Source organism: Bombus terrestris, chromosome 18, assembly GCF_910591885.1.
Source record: "Bombus terrestris chromosome 18, iyBomTerr1.2, whole genome shotgun sequence".
Lineage (NCBI taxonomy): Eukaryota > Metazoa > Arthropoda > Insecta > Hymenoptera > Apidae > Bombus > Bombus terrestris.
In genome coordinates, this window is record NC_063286.1 from 4,727,682 (window position 1) to 4,745,652 (window position 17,971).

The 17,971-nt window shown below is 31.5% G+C and overlaps 1 protein-coding gene and 2 long non-coding RNA genes across 9 annotated transcripts in view; 1 reads left to right on the top strand and 2 right to left on the bottom strand.

Annotated features, from left to right (window-relative positions):
• LOC105666782 overlaps positions 1-17,971 on the top strand; it is a 360,020-nt gene that overhangs the window by 60,087 nt on the left and 281,962 nt on the right. The gene's annotated exons all lie outside the window — the stretch shown is intronic.
• Positions 5,512-8,175, bottom strand: LOC110120226. Of its 3 annotated transcripts, none has more exons than XR_007227432.1 (5): positions 7,377-8,175; positions 6,417-6,716; positions 6,179-6,314; positions 5,961-6,112; positions 5,512-5,878 (listed from the first exon to the last, which is right to left on the bottom strand). It is a non-coding gene; the product is annotated as an uncharacterized LOC110120226 (long non-coding RNA). The 3 variants fall into 3 exon arrangements; XR_007227433.1 differs by having other exon boundaries at positions 5,981-6,112; positions 6,198-6,314; positions 7,377-8,174; XR_007227431.1 differs by having other exon boundaries at positions 5,981-6,112; positions 7,377-8,174.
• Positions 12,202-14,892, bottom strand: LOC125386885. Of its 5 annotated transcripts, none has more exons than XR_007227430.1 (5): positions 14,718-14,892; positions 13,758-14,057; positions 13,539-13,655; positions 13,327-13,458; positions 12,202-13,224 (listed from the first exon to the last, which is right to left on the bottom strand). It is a non-coding gene; the product is annotated as an uncharacterized LOC125386885 (long non-coding RNA). The 5 variants fall into 5 exon arrangements; XR_007227429.1 differs by having other exon boundaries at positions 13,520-13,655; XR_007227427.1 differs by having other exon boundaries at positions 13,327-13,398; positions 13,484-13,655.

Consider the following 17,971-nt stretch of genomic DNA (forward strand, 5'->3'; position numbering starts at 1 on the left):
TTCTTGAGCGATGGTTCATATGAGCTACGCGCAATGGGCTTGCCTGCCCAGCACTTATCGGAACAAGGTTCGTACATTTGTTTTAAAAGCGCTTTTTTCTCCAGTTATAGTTTATCAATGCCGCGCGCATACATCGTCGCGCGTAATATTTCTTCCTTACATTCTTTTTTTCTTTTCTTTTTTTTTTATTTGGCAGACTTTTTACAATCAATTTTTATTGAGAATTATAAGCAAATTATTTTGGCGTGGTACTGTAACTAGGATTATAAAAGTTTACAGTATGTTTGATTCTAGTTGAATCTAATGCTTCAACCTAAAGGGTGTCGCCATTTTAGCCTGCGGATCTGATCCCAGTACCTACCTAGGTAGGATACCTAGTATAAATTTATTGCACAGAATATGCTGTAATTAATAATGCAATTGGTAAACGGATGCAATTAGATGATATTGATTGTAAAGATTTTGTAAGTTTCACTGAATATTTTGCAGGAGAGAGGATGAATGATAAGAAACCAGGTCTATGCGTAGGTAATGCAATTTGTACTTGCACCGATATGGAAGAAAGAGTAGACAATATTAGATAATATTCTTTCGTTTGAAGCTTCATTTTCCAAGACAATTAGGTTCAAACTTTATACTTTATGTAAAGTAACATAACATATTTTGCTTAATTAACCCTTTGAGTGCAGTGGGCGCATATAGGTGTCTGGCGAAAACTATCGGTGTGAACTAAGGACATATATATGCGGTTTCTGTAAGAGCCCGGCATGGGCTAAGGACGCATGTATGGGTTTTTCAATTTTTCCGAACACCTACGCAGAAGTAATACTATTACGTTTGTGTGAAATAAATATAAATGCATTCCTTACGGCAGTAAACAAATGCCAATAGTGGCTCGTTATTGTTGAAGTGGTCACCACTTGTAAGAAAACTCTACATCTGGTTTTTTTAGTTTTCTCAAGCACTGAATTTTTCACACACAACTAAATTATTAACTTGTGTTATATTTACTAAATTTAGTTTTCTAGTTTATTACCCAAATTCTAGTTAACTGTAAATTTCAATGTTTATAATAAATAATTAAAAATAACTAAAAAATAACGCTCTTGAATCATTTAATCTCGTGCAAAAGAATTACTATAACTTATTACGATTTGCGCTTTGAATAGTCAATCAACAGAGTTCAGTCTAATGAAAAAGTATTCCGTCCACAGCGATCGTCAGCGCCAGACGCGCGCCGTCCGTACGGACGGCATAGGCCGCAAGTATTCAGCACTCCAGGGTTAACCCCTATAATAATAACTATATAATAATATAATATAATAATAACAATATATAATATATAATATACAACATATAATGTAATAATAACAACATAATCGTGAGATATTGACTGAAATGGCGCGGGTCAATAAAATATTAGTTTCTCCTCTCATGTCACAAAAAAATTTTTTTTTTTTTTTTTTTTCGTGGAGGAAATCTTCATAAACACCTTAATACCCATTCAAAGTGGTGGGGCATAAGGTAGTGCCGGATTCTTACCGGCTAAAACCTCCACGGGCGGGGGATCATTAGTCAGTGCGCGAGTTTCCTCCGGCCCCTGGGTGCCTAACATCATCAAGCACACTTTACTAAGGTGCACTCCCAGAAGATACGTGCACCTACAACAATATGGCAAGAGCGGGGCTGTCACTTGCCTGTTGCATATTTTTCTTTTCAGAAAAATTGTATAATGGAGTTTTAGTCATTATTCGTGTTCTTCCGAGGATTCAAACTCGCCACACAACACACCACGCGTCGCTTTCAGTTCTGGGCTTTAACGCGCGTAGCTGGCTACACCGCCGAGCTTCTGGCTGATTGGAAAATATTTGATTCTTAATGTGGCAATGTATATCAGGAAGTATTCTAATTAGCCTCTTGATGTATACATTATTATACATTGTATGTTATAATTATAATTAACTATATATATAGTTAATCGCTAATATACAAAATGCGATAAACAAAATAGAAAAGTTGTTAATTCTATTTATTTGAAGTTTTATTGTATTCTATTTACTGTGTCTATGTGTGCACTGCTTTATAATATAAATTAATATGTTTATCTTTATTGATTTTTCTCTTATGCTTGGAAAAAAGATTAGATATAGTCTTTGAAAAATTTGCTATATCTTTTCTTTTCATATCGTTTCTTGGTTTCTTGTGAACATTCTTTTAATCACAGTAGTAAGGGGACTTATACATTTTCTACTTTCTTCTTTTTATGATAAATTTGTCTACATTGAAACAAAAAAGATATTATTTATAGCCAAATCTTTTGCTTCTAGAAAACATTCTTAATGAATGTGATCTTTAATTAAATTTTCAATGAAATAGGAAATGAAAAGCTGATCGATATTTGCAACTTCATATTACACTAATCATTTATTTTATTATTTAAATTTCGCATTTTATCAATTGAGCAAAGCATTTTTTAATTTCTCTCATTTTTACGTTCATCGACTTGAAGTTCTGCTCTATCCCTAGAAAGCTTCTCGAAAACTTCGGCTGTAGTTTCTTTCAACATTGCTGCTTTAAAAACATTATGTAAGATATGAATAAGACAAAATTGATAAATGATCCAAACTAATTATTAAAGTAATGTAATTATCGTGGAAAACTCTCGAGGAAATTCTAATGAGCCATATGCTCTTGACCCTTTAGGTCATTGAGCTATTAACACGTTGAATGCCACGAGGGTCACCGGTGACCGGCGCATCAAGATTAGTAGAAACACATAATTTGAACAAATGTAAATAGTTATCAATTTTTTATTATTACTATCGTTATTACAATAATGTGATGAAATTAATGCAGTATACAACATTTACAAATAGTTTTATTTATGCATGAAATATACATCTATTATGTGTGCCCCCTCCCCCAACCAGTGGCTGTTGAAAGTATTTTACTTTTATCGTGTTTTACTTTAATGAACAATGACCCTAAGGAACGTTTCGTCTTGCAAGATGTCTGATAGCAATTAAGGGCCTTGACAGTAAAGTAAAAAATGCTAAATATTGTGACTGTTCTTTAGGATTGTCGCGGGTCCGAATAAGTATGATGAAGGGATGAATGATGGTTTATGGCAGAACCCCAGACTTAATAACATAGGACAATTATTTAACAAGGCGAACGAACAATATGAGATAATTGATAATCGTAAAAATAAGTGAATCGAGTGACTTTGATGATTATCCATCGTAACATATCTCTTGTAGATAACATTTCAATAAAAACTTCATCGTGGTGCCACGGCCAAAGCTTGTAAAACTAGCGTTGTATTCGACGTGTTAAGAAAGTGTACGTGACCGTCTTGAGTCAACAGTTGTAAAACACGTGTACGTTGTAGTAATACCGAAAACTCTGGTATAAAACGTAAGTGTTGATGGAGAGAAGTGTCAATGATCAGTAGTCAATAGTCGTAGTTAGGGTTATAACTCAACTGTGACTAGTGGCAGTTGCGAGTAGTCGCTCAGAAGTTGTGGGCTGTTGTAAGTTGTAAATTGAGCTGTGAACTACCAATTTAGTATCACATTACTACATTAAGTTCTAATTAAATAGTTATAATTCTCTATTTTAATCGCAATAAATAAATCTATGTAACAAACAAAGATCACTATAATTCTGATTTCTATAGTAATAATTAAATTATTATCTATTTAGATTGAAAATGACTTGCCTTTTATACATAAAGTAAAATTTACTTATATTTATTAAATTAATTAAATTTACTTATAAAATTAGTACATTCGAAGCAACAAGAAATTTGTTTAAATGTTCAATCTGTCGACGAAACGTATTTGTTTACAGTCTTTACTCGTAACTATCTCGTTGATATGAGACCGTTTCACGGAAACTATTCGTTCAGCTTCCTAAAGATCTAATGGGGCGAAGAATAAACACGTGATATAATATATAATGTCCTAAACTTTTAAGTTTACGTAAAAATGATCGTAAAAATAAACTGCAAGTTTTCCGCCTGTATGAAGTTAGCATCTAGTTTTTTAAATGTCATATTTTTTAAAGCTGTTCCAAATTATTCTACGTTTATTCTACATTGTTCCAAACAAATACAGTAAAAAGTTCTTCTTTGCAACACATACTTACATCACTAGAACAACCCGGAACAAAAATTTGAAGACTGGAACACGGCCCGACAAACGACATCGACGCAAGAGCAAAAGCAGCTTTACATATGTGTCCAGTTATCATATTTTTGCTCTGGGTTGTTCTAGTGTTGTAAGTAAAGAAGTGTAAGAAAAGACGATTCTTTTATTATACGGTATCATTGCCAAAATGAAGAGAAATGTCCTTAATTTAAGGAATTTCTAATCTAATTAAATAAGTTAGCTAAAAGGATTTTTGTTGTATACTTTTAATTATTGGGCAATGAATGATTATATTTAACGCTAGAACTACCACACCAGTGAAATTGACTGGTTTTACAATTTTATTTTAAAATTCCCTATTCATGTTATATCTTTCTTTCTGCAATGATATAATGACTTTCGCAACGATAACTAAAAGAATAATATAATTAATTTCATTTTGTGTTTTATGTGTTCAAACTGAATATAATTTCGTATGAAGGCTATATATACAAATACCAGTGAAAGTGACTGGTTCTAAAATTTTATAAATGTGTCAATCCTCGTTTAGGGGTTCCAGACGGATTAATATACCAAAAATGTATTACATAACATGTAATTGCTTCTGTAAGAAAGTAATAAATCAAGAAATATGAAAATATTCTATTATTGCGTATCTTTTAAAGATCAGTCATTTTTCCTGGTTTTGGCAGAAATAGCTTCGTGTTAACTATCGGTAGTTCTAGTGTTAATCGGCGAACGAACGTATCCTTAATGAATGTTTTCACAGACAACGCCAGATATAAAGATTTTATATTTCTAGATAAAATTCTAATATTTATTTATTCCTACGAATTATCCAATGCTCACTATTGCTATCATTCAACTAAATCTACTTCGATGCTATCAAGAATATAATTTTATAATTATAGTAACAAAAACTTATATGCATTATTTTACATATCAGATATTTTGAGGAGGCAGATTTTTTGTTGTTGTTCCAAGTTGTTCTACATTAGTCCAAGATTGTTCCAAACAAATAATGATTTATCACGAAAAAAAGTGATTTCTTACTAGGCCCATTTTTTTGAAAATCGAGCACTTGAAGGTTGTTTTAGATTGTTTTAGTTGTTGTAAACATTGTTCCAAGTTTCAGTTCCAATGTTACGTTTAGTTTCGGATTTAACCGATGAAAAATTTCGAGTGCATACAATAGAACGCATGCATATCTAGATACGTTGCTAGTTTCAAACAACCATAAGTTTTAGCTTCATCACCTCAATTTTCAGCCGTATTAATGTCCACATTTACAAAGCTACATTATATCATCTGCTAATATATATTCATGTTATACTATTTAGAGAAATTGTTTGAGCCTTGAATAATACATTATGGAAATGAATAATACGAATCATACGTTGTTGTTTTGTTAACAATAACAGTGTTCTTGTTAATACTATTAGCAAATAAATAATAAAGATTGAGATATATATCGTATTATTTTTCATTATGTAAATATAAAACTTATTTAAGAAATTACATATAAAAGGACACAGTTCACCGATTTTCATGATTTTGAGATGTGTCGAGGTCATCATTCTGGACAACTTTTTTTATACATATTATCGCTACTTGGCTTTAGTTTCCGAGATATTCGCAGAAAGCTTTAATACAATTAATGTTACGATTACATTTCATTTTGCAGCAGACAGCCTCATTTTTATACAGTCCGACCTAAACTTAACCCACTGGAAAAAGAGATAATCATTTTTAATATTATGTAAATAAAAAAGAAAAATTAATTAGTCGGACAAAATTGTTATACTTTACATAAAATATAAAGTTCAAACCTATTATCTTGGAAAATGAAGCTTCAAATGAAAAAATATTATCCTGCATTGTCTATTCCTTTTTCCATGTCACTGCAAGTACAAATGGCATTACCTACACATAGATCTCGATTCTTATCATCATGCTCTCTCCTGCAAAATATTCAGTGAAACTTACAAAATCTTTGCAATCAACATCATTCAATTACATCCGTTTACCAATTGCATTATTAATTACACGATATTGTGTGCAATAAATTTATACTAGGTATGCTTCAGAAATTCATCACAATTTTCATCAGATCTACATATTTAGATACCATTTTTCAGAAACTCAACATGATTTTCTTCGGATCTGTATTATGATTAAATTTTATTATCCTGTGCTTTAAAGTGTTCCGTACACGCTGCAAAATAATCAATAAATATTATAAACTCAACTGACAATAATTATTACCTAATTTCTGTAATCTCACGAACATCCATTTATTACTAGCAGTTACTACCAACATTGCCTTCTGCGAAACAGTTGCAAAAGTACCCTCAATTGGAAACTAACAGACGTATCCTTGGGATAATTTCCGACTTTCTTATCTTTTTAACTTCATCCATTTCCGTAGTAATTTCGGTGGTTTCCGATTTTTCTGCTGCCCTACTGCCACCCTCTTGGTTCCTTACATTGGCCGTGACTAACGCTATTCGGGGTGCGTTGGAAAGGGCTCCAGGTATTTCCATACATCCCATTCTTGAATTCTCTCTAAAAAAGAAAGAAAAACGAACTTTAAGACCAAATTTCTTTTAGTGTCCTTCTTACAATTAATTGAAATGTTCTGTATAGCATGTTTTCATTTTTTAAAAATATGTTGAAATCACGGACTATGATGTTTGTTATCCAAATTTACAAATTTATAATATAAACGTTAGCATCTTACAATTATTTTAAATTGTTTTCATCAGAAATAATCGTTATAATTACACAAACTTCTTTGGTTAAAAATTCCGTCACCGATAATGATTATCAATAACTAAAAATAGTTCATTACAGTTATGGTTATGGATATGCAAAACAATATTTAACGTTAATAATAGTTATCGATAACCGTAGAAATGCCCACTGATAATGATTATTTGTAATCAGAACACTCGAAAATTAATATTTTTGAATCACTTAATTTTTTCAAAACATCTGTTACAATTTAGCAGGTTTCTTTATTGCCAAGGAGAGGTAACTTTTTTTTCAAATAACTTCTCTCGTTAGAATTCTGAGAATATTTGCTATTTTTGGCCACTGATTAAAATATTCGAAATTCTCCATATTTTTTACCTTTTAAACTTTATTTACTCTAATTGTTTTTAAGATGCCAATTTATAAATTGTAAGTAATAGAACATTATAATGTTTTATTACTCGTAAGTACCTTTAAATATCGATAAGACGTTTTATTGTAATACCACGTACATACCACGTACGTTGAAACCACTAATTTCTTAACAATTTTTGTGTATTAATTGTACGCATATTTAAAAATATTAATTAAATCTGTGTTGAGAATATTGGATCTTAATAGCCGAAATAATAGTATAGGAACACTAAATATACACTTTGAATTTATATTAGAATAGTTATATATTTATTCGATAAACGATTCCAAAGATATTCATGGATACACATTTGCACGCGTCTCAGCACTTTCTCCCATAACAGATTGTTAACTGGACAGTTTACATTCCTTTGTTTTCGAGACGCCGCGCACACACATACTTCCACACACTAATATTCACATACAAGTCTAACCTAGTCTAGCACATAAAATTATACATATCTCAATAATACGATTTCAAGTCATTTCTAGATAGAAATGTCTTATTTCGCTCCTTTTATAAAATTACAATGTTCTATCTGAAGCATTTAATTCGTTAATACATTTTTATCTATATATTTATTTATTTTTTTTTTCATTATCTAGTGCTATCATCTATGTATTATGTATGCACCTGTATGCTCAGTTATAATTGTAGGTATATGCTGTTACGAAAAGGCGACCATATTAAATCGATTAAAGAAAAGTGCCTTACGCGGTTGCGTCTGAAATTCACAGTCTGAGTCTTAAATCCGAATTCGATAGATAACATTGATCGCCTGTCTACACCACTCACATAGTAATATACGCGTCCAGCGCTTGTGTTGATACACATAGCACACACGACTATGATAATATCATTGACAGCAATGCTGCTATTTTTCGACAAACGAGTTTTAAGTGTTGCGTCGGGTGTTTAGATACTACGTGACCTTGTAATGATTTCGATAAACAACTGTATAATGTGTACCTTTTTTAGCGTTTATTCACAAAATATTTTTAATATAATAATAACTATATAATAATATAATATAATAATAATAATAACATAATCGTGTGATATTGACTGAAATGCAACAGGTTAATAAAATATTAGTTTCTCCTCTCATGTCACAAAAAAAAATTTTTTTTTTTTTTTTTTCGTGGAGGAAATCTTCATAGACACCTTAATACCCATGCAAAGTTGGTGGAGCATAAGGTAGTGCCGGATTCTTACCGGCTAAAACCTCCACGGGCGGAGGATCAGTAGCCAGTGCGCGAGTTTCCTCGGGCCCCTGGGTGCCTAACATCATCAAGCACCCTTTACTAAGGTGCACTCCCAGAAGATACGTGCACCTACAACAATACTGCAAGAGCGGGGCTGTCACTTGCCTGTTGCATATTTTTCTTTTCAGAAAAACTGTATGTTGTTCTTTTATCATTATCCGTTTCTTTCCTGAGGTACCGAGGATTCGAACTCGCCACACACCACGCGTCGCTTTCAGTTCTGGGCTTTAACGCGCGTAGCTGGCTACACCGCCGAGGTTCTAGCTGATTGGGAAGTACTTGAATCTTAATGTGGCAATGTATATCATAGGAAGTATTCTAATTAGCCTCGTACATAAGCACAGCGCAACAGCGGCTTAATTTTATTTTATTTAACAATAATAATCTTAAAAAAAAAAAAAAAAAAGAGAAAAGAATGTAATAATGCATGGCTACGTCGTACCGCCGCGTATCGGTACTCTTGCCTGTACCACCCTACAATTAGAATTCAGCGTTTATTCTGGAAAAAAAATGATGTAAAAAAATATGTAAATAACCTGGAACAAATAAACAGAGATAAAAAAAAAAAAAAAAAAAAAAATTCTAATTAGCCTCTTGATGTATTATACATTATTATGCATTATATGTTATCATTATAATTAACTATATATAATTAATCGCTAATATACAAAATGCGATAAACAGAATAGAAAATTTGTTAATTCTATTTATTTATTTGAAGTTTTATTGTATTCTATTTACTGTATATGTGTGCACTGTTTTTATAGTAGAAATTATTATGTTTATCTTTATTGATTTTTCCCTTATGCTTGGAAAAAAATTAGATATAGTCTTTAAAAAATTTCCTATATCTTTTCTTTTCAAATCGTTTCTTGGTTTCTTGTGAACATTCTCTTAATCACAGTAGTAAGGGGACTTATACATTTTCTACTTTCTTCTTTTTATAATAAATTTGTCTACATTGAAACAAAACAGATATTATTTATAGCTAAATCTTTTGCTTCTAGAAAACATTTTAATGAAGATGATCTTTAATTAAATTTTTAATTAAATAGGAAATGAAAAGCTGATCGATATTTGCAACTTCATATTATACTAATCATTTATTTTATTATTTAAATTTCGCATTTTATCAATTGAGCAAAGCATTTTTTAATTTCTCTCATTTTTACGTTCATGGAGTTGATGCTCTGCTGTTTTCTTAAAAAGTTTCTCGAAAACTTCGGCTGTAGTTTCTTTCAACATTGCTACTTTAAAAACATTATGTAAGATATGAATAAGACAAAATTGATAAATGATCCAAACTAATTATTAAAGTAATGTAATTATCGTGGAAAACTCTCGAGGAAATTCTAATGAGCCATATGCTCTTGACCCTTTAGGTCATTGAGCTATTAACAAGTTGAATGCCACGAGGGTCACCGGTGACCGGCGCATCAAGATTAGTAGAAACACATAATTTGAACAAATGTAAATAGTTATCAATTTTTTATTATTACTATCGTTATTACAATAATGTGATGAAATTAATGCAGTATACAACATTTACAAATAGTTTTATTTATGCCTGAAATATACATGTATTATGTGTGCCCCCTCCCCCAATCAGTGGCTGTTGAAAGTGTTTTACTTTTATCGTGTTTTACTTTAATGAACAATGACCCTAAGGGACGTTTCGTCTTGCAAGATGTCTGATAGCAATTAAGGGCCTTGACAGTAAAGTAAAAAATGCTAAATATTGTGACTGTTCTTTAGGATTGTCGCGGGTCCGAATAAGTATGATGAAGGGATGAATGATGGTTTATGGCAGAACCCCAGACTTAATAACATAGGACAATTATTTAACAAGGCGAACGAACAATATGAGATAATTGATAATCGTAAAAATAAGTGAATCGAGTGACTTTGATGATTATCCATCGTAACATATCTCTTGTAGATAACATTTCAATAAAAACTTCATCGTGGTGCCACGGCCAAAGCTTGTAAAACTAGCGTTGTATTCGACGTGTTAAGAAAGTGTACGTGACCGTCTTGAGTCAACAGTTGTAAAACACGTGTACGTCGTAGTAATACCGAAAACTCTGGTATAAAACGGAAGTGTTGATGGAGAGAAGGGTCAATGATCAGTAGTCAATAGTCGTAGTTAGGATTATAACTTAACTGTGACTAGTGGCAGTTGCGAGTAGTCGCTCAGAAGTTGTGGGCTGTTGTAAGTTGTAAATTGAGCTGTGAACTATCAATTTAGTATCACATTACTACATTAAGTTCTAATTAAATAGTTATAATTCTCTATTTTAATCGCAATAAATAAATCTATGTAACAAACAAAGATCACTATAATTCTGATTTCTATAGTAATAATTAAATTATTATCTATTTAGATTGGAAATGACTTGCCTTTTATACATAAAGTAAAATTTACTTATATTTATTAAATTAATTAAATTTACTTATAAAATTAGTACATTCGAAGCAACAAGAAATTTGTTTAAATGTTCAATCTGTCGACGAAACGTATTTGTTTACAGTCTTTACTCGTAACTATCTCGTTGATATGAGACCGTTTCACGGAAACTATTCGTTCAGCTTCCTAAAGATCTAATGGGGCGAAGAATAAACACGTGATATAATATATAATGTCCTAAACTTTTAAGTTTACGTAAAAATGATCGTAAAAATAAACTGCAAGTTTTCCGCCTGTATGAAGTTAGCATCTAGTTTTTTAAATGTCATATTTTTTAAAGCTGTTCCAAATTATTCTACGTTTATTCTACATTGTTCCAAACAAATAATGATTTATCTAAAAAGGTTTCAGAAATAATCCCAAAAAAGCGAATGTCTTCATAGTGAATATTTTGATTTTATATAGAATAGTATTACAGTAAAAAGTTCTTCTTTGCAACACATACATCACTAGAACAACCCAGAACAAAAATTTGAAGACTGAACACGGTCCGACAAGCGACATCGATGCAAGAGCAAAAGCAGCTTTACATGCGTGTCCAGTTTTCATATTTTTGCTCTGGGTTGTTCTAGTATTGTAGATAAAGAAGTAGTAAGAAAAGAGGATTCTTTTATTATACGGTATTATTGTCAAAACGAATAGGAATGTCCTTAATTTAAGGAATTTGTAATCTGAATAAATAAGTTAGCTAAAAGGATTTTTGTTGTATACTTTTAATTATCGGGCAATGAATGATTATATTTAACACTAGAACTACCACACCAGTGAAATTGACTGCTTTTCAATTTTATTTTGAAATTCCCTATTTATGCTATATCTTTTTTTCTGCAATGATATAATGACTTTCACAACGATAACTAAAAGAATAATATAATTTATTTCATTTTGTTTTTTATGTGTTCAAACTGAATATAATTTCGTATGAAGGCTATATATACAAATACCAGTGAAAGTGACTGGTTCTAAAATTTTATAAATGTGTCAATCCTCGTTTAGGGGTTCCAGACGGATTAATATACCAAAAATGTATTACATAACATGTAATTGCTTCTGTAAGAAAGTAATAAATTAATAAATATTAAAATATTCTATTATTGTGTATCTTTTAAAGACCAGTCACTTTTCCTGGTTTTGGCAAAAATAGCTTCGTGTTAACTATCGGTAGTTCTAGTGTTAATCGGCGAACGAACGTATCCTTAATGAATGTTTTCACAGACAACGCCAGATATAAAGATTTTATATTTCTAGATAAAATTCTAATATTTATTTATTCCTACGAATTATCCAATGCTCACTATTGCTATCATTCAACTAAATCTACTTCGATGCTATCAAGAATATAATTCTATAATTATAGTAACAAAAACTTATATGCATTATTTTACATATCAGGTAATTTGAGGAGGCAGATTTTTTATTGTTGTTGCAAGTTGCTCTACATTAGTCCAAGATTGTTCCAAACAAATAATGATTTATCACGAAAAAAAGTGATTTCTTACTAGGCCCATTTTTTTGAAAATCGAGCACTTGAAGGTTGTTTTAGATTGTTGTAGTTCTTGTAAACATTGTTCCAAGTTATAATTCGAATATTACGTTTAGTTTCGGATTTAATCGATGAAATTTGTCCAGTGCATGCAATTGAACGCATGCATATCTAGATACGTTGCTAGTTTCAAACAACCACAAGTTTTAGCTTCGTCAGCTCAATTTTCAGCCGTATTACTGTCCAAATTTACAAAGCTACATTATATCATCTGCTAATATATATTCATGTTATACTATTTAGAGAAATTGTTCGAGCCTTGAATAATACATTATGGAAATGAATGATACGAATCATACGTTGTTGTTTTGTTAACAATAACAATGTTCTTGTTAATACTATTAGTAAGTAAATAATAAAGATTGAGATATATATCGTATTATTTTTCATTATGTAAATATAAAACTTATTTAAGAAATTACATATAAGAGGACACAGTTCACCGATTTTCATGATTTTGAGATGTGTCGAGGTCATCATTCTGGACAACTTTTTTATACATATTATCGCTACTTGGCTTTAGTTTCCGAGATATTCGCAAAAAGCTTTAATACAATTTATGTTATAATTACATTTCATTTTGGAGCAGATAGCCACATTTTTATGCAGTCCAACCTAAACTTAACCCACTGGAAAAAGAGATAATCATTTTTAATATTATGTAAATAAAAAAGAAAAATTAATTAGTCAGGCAAAATTGTTATACTTTACATAAAATATAAAGTTCAAACCTATTATCTTGGAAAATGAAGCTTCAAATGAAAAAATATTATCCTGCATTGTCTATTCCTTTTTCCATGTCACTGCAAGTACAAATGGCATTACCTACACATAGATCTCGATTCTTATCATCATGCTCTCTCCTGCAAAATATTCAGTGAAACTTACAAAATCTTTACAATCAACATCATTCAATCCGTTTACCAATTGCATTATTAATTACACGATATTGTGTGCAATAAATTTATACTAGGTATGCTTCAGAAATTCATCACAATTTTCATCAGATCTACATATTTAGATACCATTTTTCAGAAACTCAACATGATTTTCTTCGGATCTGTATTATGATTAAATTTTATTATCCTGTGCTTTAAAGTGTTCCGTACACGCTGCAAAATAATCAATAAATATTATAAACTCAACTGACAATAATTATTACCTAATTTCTGTAATCTCACGAACATCCATTTATTACTAGCAGTTACTACCAACATTGCCTTCTGCGAAACAGTTGCAAAAGTACCCTCAATTGGAAACTAACAGACGTATCCTTGGGATAATTTCCGACTTTCTTATCTTTTTAACTTCATCCATTTCCGTAGTAATTTCGGTGGTTTCCGATTTTTCTGCTGCCCTACTGCCACCCTCTTGGTTCCTTACATTGGCCGTGACTAACGCTATTCGGGGTGCGTTGGAAAGGGCTCCAGGTATTTCCATACATCCCATTCTTGAATTCTCTCTAAAAAAGAAAGAAAAACGAACTTTAAGACCAAATTTCTTTTAGTGTCCTTCTTACAATTAATTGAAATGTTCTGTATAGCATGTTTTCATTTTTTAAAAATATGTTGAAATCACGGACTATGATGTTTGTTACCCAAATTTACAAATTTATAATATAAACGTTAGCATCTTACAATTATTTTAAATTGTTTTCATCAGAAATAATCGTTATAATTACACAAACTTCTTTGGTTAAAAATTCCGTCACCGATAATGATTATCAATAACTAAAAATAGTTCATTACAGTTATGGTTATGGATAAGCAAAACAATATTTAACGTTAATAATAGTTATCGATAACCGTAGAAATGTCCACTGATAATGATTATTTGTAATCAGAACACTCAAAAATTAATATTTTTGAATCACTTAATTTTTTCAAAACATCTGTTACAATTTAGTAGGTTTTTTTATTGCCAAGGAGAGGTAACTTTTATTTCAAATAACTTCTCTCGTTAGAATTCTGAGAATATTTGCTATTTTTGGCCACTGATTAAAATATTCGAAATTCTCCATATTTTTTACCTTTTAAACTTTATTTACTCTAATTGTTTTTAAAATGCCAATTTATAAATTGTAAGTAATAGAACATTATAATGTTCTATTACTCGTAAGTACCTTTAAATATCGATAAGACGTATTATTGTAATACCACGTACATATGTTGAAACCACTAATTTCTTAACAATTTTTGTGTATAAATTGTACGTATATTTAAAAATATTAGTTAAATCTGTGTTGAGAGTTTTGGATCTTAATAGCCGAAATAATAGTATAGGAACACTAAAATTACACTTTAAATTTATATTAGAATAGTTATATATTTATTCGATAAACGATTCCAGAGATATTCATCGATACACATTTGCACGCGTCTCAGCACTTTCTCCCATAACAGATTGTTAACTGGACAGTTTACATTCCTTTGTTTTCGAGACGCCGCGCACACACATACTTCCACACACTGATATTCACATACAAGTCTAACCTAGTCTAGCACATAAAATTATACATATCTCAATAATACGATTTCAAGTCATTTCTAGATAGAAATGTCTTATTTCGCTCCTTTTATAAAATTAAAATGTTCTATCTGAAGCATTTAATTCGTTAATACATTTTTATCTATATATTTATTTATTTTTTTTTTCATTATCTAGTGCTATCATCTATGTATTATTTACCTGTATGCTTAGTTATAATTGTAGAGGTAGATGTAGGCTGTTACGAAAAGCTGACTAAATTAAATCGATTAAAGAAAATCAAGAATCACAGGAAGAAAATGTAAAACCTCAGTCTTTTCAGTTTCGAACTGCATCTAGAAGCATCAGATGGTAGCGTCTCTTGTATGTCTCAGACTCATTTTCATATACTGAAACAATGAAGAAACACGCTTCTGTTTTCCAATAAGGGTCATTCCACATCAAATCTATCATTTTTTGACGTCGAAGATAGGAATTTTTTTCAGTGATGTATCATATAATTTACACGAATTTCTCATTTTCGTGAAAATGGAATTCAGAAACTGTTTTTGTAATGGAGTTGCTCCTTTTGAGCTTTAATGTGTATAGTTTGATATATTTAAATAAAATTTTGTTCGCATTAAAAGATCAGTATTTTGTGATGTTGGAAATTATAAACACACGCCTGTCTTTCAATTTTGAAAATTTTACTTCTAACTGATTTTCGAATATTGAATCCGCCTTAAACGTATGTAAGTACATGTCTGACAATCGTCTGCTTCAATAGCAAACTGCAGACGTAAATATATTGCAATCAATTTCGATCATGTTTAAGAAATGTGGACAAAATCTTTTGTTTCTTTTCAAGCGAATGAAACTCTATTAGAATATATTGAGAGTAAATGTGTTCTGTATTTCTGTGCGGTGTGCAAAGTTTAAAAGGATATATTAATTCTTTCTTGTTGTTTATACAATTGATATTCAAAGTAACACGTTTGGATATTGATTAAAAATTCATTTTTGATTGAAAATAATCTCACCAAACGCTTGGAATGCCCATTTATATTTAACTTACTTTACTGGTCTTTTTTTGTTCTGAGGTGCTTTGCAATCTCAGCACGCTTTTCCTGGAAAGAGTGGTAGACAAGGCTCTATTGTCTAAGGATGGAATTTCCTTAGCCGTACTGCCGCGTGTTACGCGGTTGCGTCTGAAATCCCCAGTCTGAGTCTTAAATCCGAATTCTATGGGTAACATTGTTTGCCTGTCTGCACCACTCACATAGCAACACCAACTGATATACGCGTCCGACGCTTGTGTTGATACACATAGCACACACGACTGTACTAATATCATTGACAGCAATGCTGATATTTTTCGACAAACGAGTTTTAAGTGTTGCGTCGGGTGTTTAGATACTACGTGACCTTGTAATGATTTCGATAAACAACTGTATAATGTGTACCTTTTTTAGCGTTTATTCACAAAACATTTTTAATATAATAATAACTATATAATAATATAATATAATAATAATAATAACATAATCGTGAGATATTGACTGAAATGGCGCGGGTCAATAAAATATTAGTTTCTCCTCTCATGTCACAAAAAAAATTTTTTTTTTTTTTTTTTTTTCGTGGAGGAAATCTTCATAGACACCTTAATACCCATTCAAAGTGGTGGGGCATAAGGTAGTGCCGGATTCTTACCGGCTAAAACCTCCACGGGCGGGGGATCAGTAGCCAGTGCGCGAGTTTCCTCGGGCCCCTGGGTGCCTAACATCATCAAGCACCCTTTACTAAGGTGCACTCCCAGAAGATACGTGCACCTACAACAATATGGCAAAGCGGGGCTTGTCACTTGCCTGTTGCATATTTTCTTTTCAGAAAAACTCAATAAAGAGAGGTATAAAGTTGTAGATCATGTTTTCATCAAATGCCGAGGATTCGAACTCGGCACGCCACGCGTCGCCTTTAGTTCTGGGCTTTAACGAGCGTAGCTGGCTACACCGCCGAGGTTCTAGCTGATTGGGACGTATTTGATTCTTAATGCGGCAATGTATATCAGGAAGTATTCTAATTAGCCTCTTGATGTATTATACATTATATGTTATAATTATAATTAACTATATATATAATTAATCGCTAATATACAAATGCCATAAACAAAATAGCGTTTTTAATCTTTTCTAGCGTTTATTCACAAAACATTTTTAATATAATAATAACTAAATAATAATATAATATAATAATAATAATGACATAATCGTGTGATAGTGATTGAAATGTAGCAGTTCAATAAAATATTAGTTTCTTCTTTGATACTACAAAAAATTTTTTTTTTTTATCGTGGAGGAAATCTTCAATAGACACCTACCACCTTATGGGGGCGGCAGAAGGTAGTGCCGGATTCTTACCGGCTAAAACCTCCAGGGGCGGGACGGTAGAATAATGTGATCAATCGTCGGGGGCCCCTGTGTGTTTAAAACACTTCAGTTCCTTATACAGCGCACTTCCAGAAAGTACACCCACACAATACACATGAGGGAGGGGCTTGGCCGCATGCATGTTGTGTATTACTATTGAACAGAAATTCGGATTCCTTGGGTTCTTTGTACACAATAGCTCAATTGCAGGATTCGAACTCACGACGCCTTGTCTTCAGTTCTGAGCTTTATCAGGCGTTTTTTTTTTATCTTTGTTTATTAATTCCAGGTTTTTTACATATTTTTTTTTACATGATTTTTTTTCCAGAATAAACGCTGAATTCTAATTGTAGGGTGGTACAGGCAAAAGTACCGATACGCGACGGTACGACGTAGCCATGCATTATTACATTCTTTTCTCTTTTTTTTTTAAGATTATTATTGTTAAATAAAATAAAATTAAGCCGCTGTTGCGCTGTGCTTA